Below are 7845 nucleotides of genomic sequence, written 5' to 3'. Positions count from 1 at the left end.
TACAGTTAGATATTCTATTTTGATGGTTGTTTGCATGCATGTGTGTGTGTGTGTTGTGTGTGTGTCTGTGTGTGTGAGAATATAGTCATGGGAAATCAGAATTCAATCACAGAATGCAGCCTGCTTGGGTGCACTCTTCAAAAGTAGTCTGAATATAATCAGGAGCCAGTGGAACAAAGGAAAGTGATATTCTTTTGTAATGCTGTTTGGCCGAAGTGTTCTTTGTAGTTCAGAAAGTTTTGGACTCTCCATGGGTCTTTGAAATGTCGTGCTGTGTTACGATGGGGTTCATTTTGCTGCTGAACAGGAAAGTGAGGTGGAGCTCTGCGTATCCAGGCTTTGATGCTGCTGTTCTCAACAGGGTCAGGCCTGGTGAGTATGGGATGTCCTTCTGCAGTGTATTTGGCCCCAGTTTTCTTTGGAGTCTGAGGAGGTTTGGCCTTAAAAAATCAAACTATCATGGAAACTGCTTTACCCAAAATTTTGTTTCCCAGCCTTCACAAGATTGCCTACTGAGGAGAGGTTTACTCATGTGAACATATTCATAAACTGATGCGTTTGTAATGCTACCTTACGGCTAGAATTCTGAGGTCAAAGGTATTGAATCTTTGTAGGTGTGTATATGTTTCTGGATATCATGTGTTGTTTATATAAGGTACCAAATTGACTTATAAGTAAAAGATCACTCATAAATTAAGTAAATAAGTCCAAGCATTTAAAAAGTTCATTTGACGTAGGTAAATCTTTACTAAACAAGATGCCTTCAATATTCTTGGTAAAATAAAAATGCTTTTCAAATTTTTGGCATACATTTTTGCCTAGATTTTATATTTGTCTCTGCCAGGTATTTTAAAGTGTCAGAGTTTGGGACAAAAGTTTGTAAGATTGTAAACCCAGCCAAGAGGAAAATGATGTGTTTGTGGGATATTTTTTGAGAAATAAGTCTAATTTAATGTGGCTGGTTTAATAAAAGCAGCTGAATCTTCAGAGTTATTAGCAATAATGTCCACGTAGTTAATTTTAAGCCTCTTACTTGGGTAAACATTTAATATGTGCAGGTTATAAGGATGGTGAAGAAGAAAATGACTACATTTTTCTGATATCTCAGTTCTCATAAATAATCTAGATAAACTGCTAAAAATAAATAAAATATAGATGAGATAATTACTGTAGGTGACCTTTTTGTGTAATTTAAAGTCTTGAAATTGTTTTGGATGCTAATTCAAACATATCTGGGTCATTTCAAATTAAGAAAGTGATGATATGGGGAAACATGTTTTCTTTAAAAAATTGTAAAATCGTCTAACCTACAAAATGCTAATATCTGATAGACATTTCAGGGTTTCTTGCTTCCTAAATATTGCAGTAAAAATTAAGGTTACTAAGAATAAAAATTCTAGTTATTATACAATCCTGTATATAAAATATGCTAAAAAGATACGTTTGTATTTAAAAAATTGTCTAATTCAAAAGTTATCTGAAGATTCATTTAAATTATAGAATTGGAAGGGTTATTTATGAACCCAGGTAAAAAGGAAGCTGTAAACAGGAGAGAGAGATGTAAAAAGGTTAACACTGGCCCTTTATGTTAGAACAAGGCTTCCTTAAAATATTTATTTGTTCTTAATAAAATTACAAGGAGTTTTTATTTTGATTCTATAATATGCTACTTTTTGAAAACTTCTCAGATTCTTGTCTTAGAAGTGCAACTTTGCTGTGTCTTGCTGCTTTCAGCTTTTATTCTCCACTTGAAGAGGCCTCAGATGATGATAAATATCTTTTTTTTTTTTTTTTTTTTTTTGAGAGGGAGTCTCGCTCTGTTGCCCAGGCTGGAGTGCAGTGGCGCAATCTCGGCTCATGGCAAGCTCTGCCTCCCGGGTTCACGCCATTCTCCTGCCTCAGCCTCCCGAGTAGCTGGGACTGCAGGCGCCCGTCACCACACCCGGCTAATTTTTTGTAGTTTTAGTAGAGATAGGGTTTCACTGTGTTAGCCAGGATGGTCTCGATCTCCTGACCTCGTGATTCACCAGCCTCGGCCTCCCAAAGTGCTGGGATCACAGGCGTGAGCCCCCGCGCCGGGCCAATAATTCTCTCTTACAAAGGTTTCATAGGCTTCTGCAATGTTTTTCTTCTGGTTCTAGCTGCTGTTGTGGCCTGATGCTGAAATGTTTATCTTGAATGTTTATCTAGAAAAGCAGTGTTTTCCTCTAGGATAACTTGATTCTGTACTCTTGGCTTTTCTTGATATGTCTAAATTTTTTATCAGATATTGAGACAGCCAAGTGTAAAGGGGTCCCCGGAGAAATTCCAGCTAGCCCGTGCGCTGGGAGGACTGTGCACTGGGCTGGAGCCGCACAAGTTTGTGCCCTTCACGGGGGGGAGGAGCCTGGCCCATCCTCCTCCTGGGTGGAACCCGAGATTCATCTGCAAGGCAGGAAGCACAGGAACAGGACTCTGGCTTTGTGGAGGGTCCCTGTTTCCCCTTTTTCCCCAATAAATTCCATTTTTTTCTCACCCTTCACAGTGTCTGCAAGCCTAATCTCTGATGGCTGTGTGACAAAAACCCGGCTTTTCGCTGAACTAAGGAAAAACTCCTGCAACAGCTTCGTTGTCCAGAACATGGGGCTTGAGAAGGGCTGAGGGAAGTGGGGACTCAAAACTTCTCACTGTTGTTTCTGAGCCTTTTGGTCCTGTGGCATTCCTCTTCTCTTTTTTTAGTAATTGCACCTCTTTTTTATTTTACAATATACTGGAAGGGGTTCACATCCACCCCAACATCCACAGGAGTGCACGTGAGATGGGCAGGGCAGCTCTAAGCTCCCGCTTTCCTATCAGCTGGGGTGCACGGCCTTATCTGCCGCATGTATGCATGGTGTCCAAACATGGCCACGCAGGGTGGGAATCAGCCACAGTGGCTGCCTGGGCCCCAAGGCGCCCCACACAGCTGGCTAGCGTTCCCTGCCACATGCCCACGGAGTCTCCTCCCCTGGCCAGGGAGGCCAGCTCCTTGTCACAGCAAGTAAGCTTTTCTCCCTGATGGAGGAACCAGTTGCATGAGAATAAGAGGTTCTTCCCCCAAGAATCCTTTTTTCTTTTCTTTTGTTTTCCTTTTTTTAATTTTTACTTAATTATTTTTTGAGATGGAGTCTCGCTCTGTTGTCCAGGCTGGAGTGCAGTGGCACGATCTGGGCTCACTGCAAGCTCCACCTCCCGGGTTCAAGCCATTCTCCTGCCTCAGCCTCCCAAGTAGCTGGGACTACTATATTTCACCAAGAGATTGGTGAAATATTCAATCCCTTGGTTATTGTTATCCATAATACCTAAAATAAAAGTAAGAGTGCTGAGTTGGACCCTGAAGGGAGACCAAATTCAGACATGGGTTGGTCTGAGCCCAGATCACTAGTTTCAAGGCTACCCTCAAAAGGGGGAAATCATGTCAGGGAACCAGAATGTACCTCTGAGACCTGTGGTTTCAAAGAAGGTAGTCAATGTGAGGGAAGGGCAAAACCAAGTAACTACTGAAACCAGAGGGTATAATGTTTTTTAAAAAATGTTCCATTTTTATACATTGGTGTCATCAGCTTCCTGAGGAACCTTTACTAAAATTGATTGTAATATTGGAGCAATGTCTTTGGTTTTAAACATTGTAGAATGGAAGAGTATGTTTTGGTTGATGCATGACCTGCACCTCACTACTGAATTGTTGTAGATGGAGATATATGTATATGTATGTGTGTGTGTATATATATGTATGCATATATATGTGTATATATGTATACGTATAAAATTTGTATACATATAAAATACGTATGTATACATATAAAATTTGTATATATGTTGCAGATGGAGATGTGTGTATACATACCGTAGTATACATACTATATATACTATAGTATGTATAGTATATATAGTTTATAGTATATATGTATATATACTATAGTATACTATATATACTATATACATAGTATACTATATATACTATATACTATGTATATGTATATATGTATACTATGTATATAGTATATATAGTATATATGTATGTATATATAGTATATATGTATATATGTATGTGTATACTACTATATATAGTATATATAGTATGTATACACACATATATGTGTGTATATGTAGTATGTATACACATATCTCCATCTGCAACATATGTATACACACACACCATATATATATATATATTCATTCCAGACACACAGGAGCTTATTTCTGAGAGAAAGCCAGCCTGGTGAACTGGATGAAAGTCACTGTAAGATCTGTTGATCCTGAGAAGAGGAATTGCACAACTTCACCTGTCCATGCCAAGTGGAGCACCCAGATGACAAGCTGATAGACTTCCTATGCAAGCCAAGGGAGCTTAGCTTGATGACAGGTATCAGGGGAACCCACCCCGATAGTTAATGTGGGTTCTTTTCTATTTCCCTAAGCGTCAGCAGGTCTGAGAAATGAAGGGAAAGAGTATGAGACAGAAATTTTACAGCTGGGTGTCCAGGGGAGACATCACATGTCGGCAGGTCCTGTGATGCCCCCTGAGCCATAAAACCAGCAAGTTTTTATTACCGATTTTCAAAAGGGGAGGGACTGTATGAACAGGGTGTGGGTCACAGCGATCACATACTTCACAAAGTAATAAAATATCACAAAGCAAATGGAGGCAGGGCGAGATCACAGGACCACAGGATGGGGCGAAATTAAAATTGCTAATGAAGTTTCAGGCATGCATTGTCATTGATAACATCTTATCAGGAGACAGGGTTTGAGAGTAGACAATCTGTCTGACCAAAATGTATTAGGTGGGAATTTCCTCGTCCTAATAAGCCTGGGAGCGCTACAGGAGACCAGGGCTTATTTCATCTCTTTGGCTTCTACTGTAAAAGAGAGCCACCCCCAAGGGGGCCATTTAGAGACCTACCCTCAGAGGTGCATTCTCTCTCTCAGGGATGTTCCTTGCTGAGAAAAAGAATTCAGCGATATTTCTCCTATTTGGTTTTGAAAGAAGAGAATTGTGACTCTGTTCCACCTGGCTCACTGGCAATCAGAGTTTAAGGTTATCTCTCTTGTTCCTGGAACATTGCTGTTATCCTGTTCTTTTTTCATGGTGCCCAGATTTCATATTGTTCAAACACACATGCTCTACAATGTGTACAGTTAATGCAATCATCACAGGGTCCTGAGGTGACATACATCCTCCTCAGCTTATGAAGATGACCGGATTAAGAGATTAAAGTAAAGACAGGCATAGGAAATCACAAGGGTGTTGATCGGGGAAGTGATAAGTGTCCATGAAATCTTCACAATTTATGTTCAGAGATTGCAGTAAAGACAAGTGTAAGAAATTATAAAAGGATTTATTTGGGGAACTAATAAATGTCCATGAAATCTTCACAATTTATGTTCTTCTGCCACAGCTTCAGCTGGTCCCTCCGTTCGGGGTCCCTGACTTCCTGCAACAGACAGGAATATTAACCTTACTTTTTGACTTTTGGGTTTTGGCGATTAAGTTGTTTAAAAGGGTTTTAAGAATCAATGAGTGCCTACCCACCTTCATTCCTGTCTGGCCTAACATGTTTACTTGGATATAAGTCTTTTCACTCTAAGTCTCTTGGCCATAGGTGGTCTCACCGAGAGACAGGCCAGACTCAGGCCAGGTAGCCACAGCAACCTGGCAATAATATGCTACAAAATAAAAGCTTTGCCATTGATGGGCTCTCTTGCATGTCTTGACCATAAGAGGTCAAACTAAAATAAATTCCTAAGTTTGGGGAAAAGAAAGAGAGATCAGACTGTTGCTGTGTCTATGTAGAAAGGGAAGACATAGGGAATTCCATTTTGATCTGTACCTTGAACAATTGCTTTGCTGAGATGCTGTTAATTTATAACTTTGACTCAGCCACTTTGCCCCAGCCACTTTGCCCCAGCTTTGAGCTCACAAAAACATGTGTTGTATGGAATCAAAGTTTAAGGGATTTAGGGCTGTGCAGGACATGCCTTGTTAACAAAATGTTTACAAGCAGTATGCTTGGTCAAAGTCATCGTCATTCTCTAATCTCCATAAACCAGGGGCGCAATGCACTACAAAAAGCCAGAGGTACCTCTGCCTTGGGAAGTCAGGTATTGTCCAAGGTTTCTCCCCATGTGACAGTCTGAAATACGGCCTCGTGGGATGAGAAAGATCTGAATGTCCCCCAGCCCGACACCCATAAAGGGTCTATGCTGAGGTGGATTAGTGAAAGCGGAAAGCCTCTTGCAGTTGAGATAGAGGAAGGCCACCCTCTCCTGCCTGCCCCTGGGAACTGAATGTCTCAGTATAAAACCTGATTGTACATTTGTTCAGTTCCGAGATAGGAGAAAAACTGCCCTATGGTGGGAGGCAAGACATGCTGGCAGCAGTGCTGCTTTGTTATTCTTTACTCCGCTGAGCTGTTTGGGCGGAGAGAAACAGAAATCCGGCCTACGTGCACATCCAGGCATAGTGCCTCCCCTTGAACTTAATTGTGGCACAGATTCCTTGGCTCACATGTCTTCTTGCTGACCTTCTCCCTATTATCACCCCACTCCCCTACTGCTTTCCTCTTGCTGAGATAATGAAAATGATAATCAGTAAAAACTGAGGGAACTCAGAGACCAGTGCCGGTGCCGGTCCCCTGGGCCCACTGTTCTTTCTCTATACTTTGACTCTGTGTCTGATTTCTTTTCTTAGTCTCTCGTCCCACCTGACAAGATATACCCACAGGTGTGGAGGGGCAGGCTACCCCTTCAGTAAGTGCCCCACTGGCTGAATGGACCTACTTGTGACCAAAGGGACCACAGTTATCAAGACACAACCTTACCTAGGAATAGGTCTTTTCTCTTGCTTTGCTGAAGACACAATAGCCCCACTAAAGTGAGTTGCCTCTTCCCCTTCAAAGTATTTTCTGAGAGACTACTTCTCTGAGCTCCCTGAGACTTGTGGATTTTTATCATATATAAAACAATTAAAAATAGTCTTCCTGAATTTGCTTCCAAAATGCTCCAGTTTCCTATAGACGTGCTTCTTCACACTTTAACACCAGGAACCAAGTTCTGCTGAAGACCTGAAAATCCCACCTGGGTGAGGGCCAGCTGCAGCCACAGTGGTCCAGTCCGTTTGAGATGCTGCTGATCACCCCCTCATCTGTCAGGTTAGCCAGTGTTAAACCATGGATTCATCACACTTGGTTAAAACCTGTCCCTCTGGGATCCCTACAGGAAAAACAATCACAGTCTTGTAAACCTCAGTGATTGGCTTTCTGTAAGGCAAATAGTCACAGGATTTGTGTATGTGAGTTTTAGCAAGTTCAGCCCTGTAGCTACTGCAGATGAGAGTCTTTTTAAGAGTACAGATAAATTTTTCTGGTCATTGATGCTGCACTTGAGCTGGGAGTTCTAATCCCTGATATCACTCTTTCAGCACTTTGTCCAGTAACTTTAGAAGCAACCAGCCAACCTTGTTAATCATGTGTCACTTAACAATGGAGATACATTCTTTCAAATGTTCTAGGTGATTTTGTTATTTTGTGACATCATAGAGTGTACTCGCGCAAACCCGGATGGCATAGCTTACTACAAACCTAGGCTGCACAGTATAGCTTATCGCTGCTAGGCTACAACCTGTAAAGCATGTTACTATGTTGAATGCTGTAGGCAATGATAAGTATTTGTGTATCTAAAAATGTCTAAATATAGAAAAGGAATGCATTGCACTATAAAGTTATGACAGCAATAGAATTTTTTTCAGTTCCATTGTAATCTTATGGGACTAGTCATATATGTGGTCTGCTGTTGACCAAAACCTCATAATGTGGCACATTGCTG

At 41.2% G+C, this 7845-nt stretch overlaps 1 pseudogene; it reads left to right on the top strand.

Annotated features, from left to right (window-relative positions):
- Window positions 1-6012: 6012 nt before the first annotated feature.
- On the top strand, window positions 6013-7524 carry LOC140710368 (uncharacterized; annotated as a pseudogene).
- The last annotated feature ends 321 nt before the right edge of the window (window positions 7525-7845 follow it).

Source organism: Chlorocebus sabaeus, chromosome 26 (assembly GCF_047675955.1).
Source record: "Chlorocebus sabaeus isolate Y175 chromosome 26, mChlSab1.0.hap1, whole genome shotgun sequence".
NCBI classification, from domain to species: domain Eukaryota; kingdom Metazoa; phylum Chordata; class Mammalia; order Primates; family Cercopithecidae; genus Chlorocebus; species Chlorocebus sabaeus.
The sequence above is the reverse complement of the archived record's forward strand: the minus strand, read 5'-3'. Positions and strand labels throughout refer to the sequence as shown.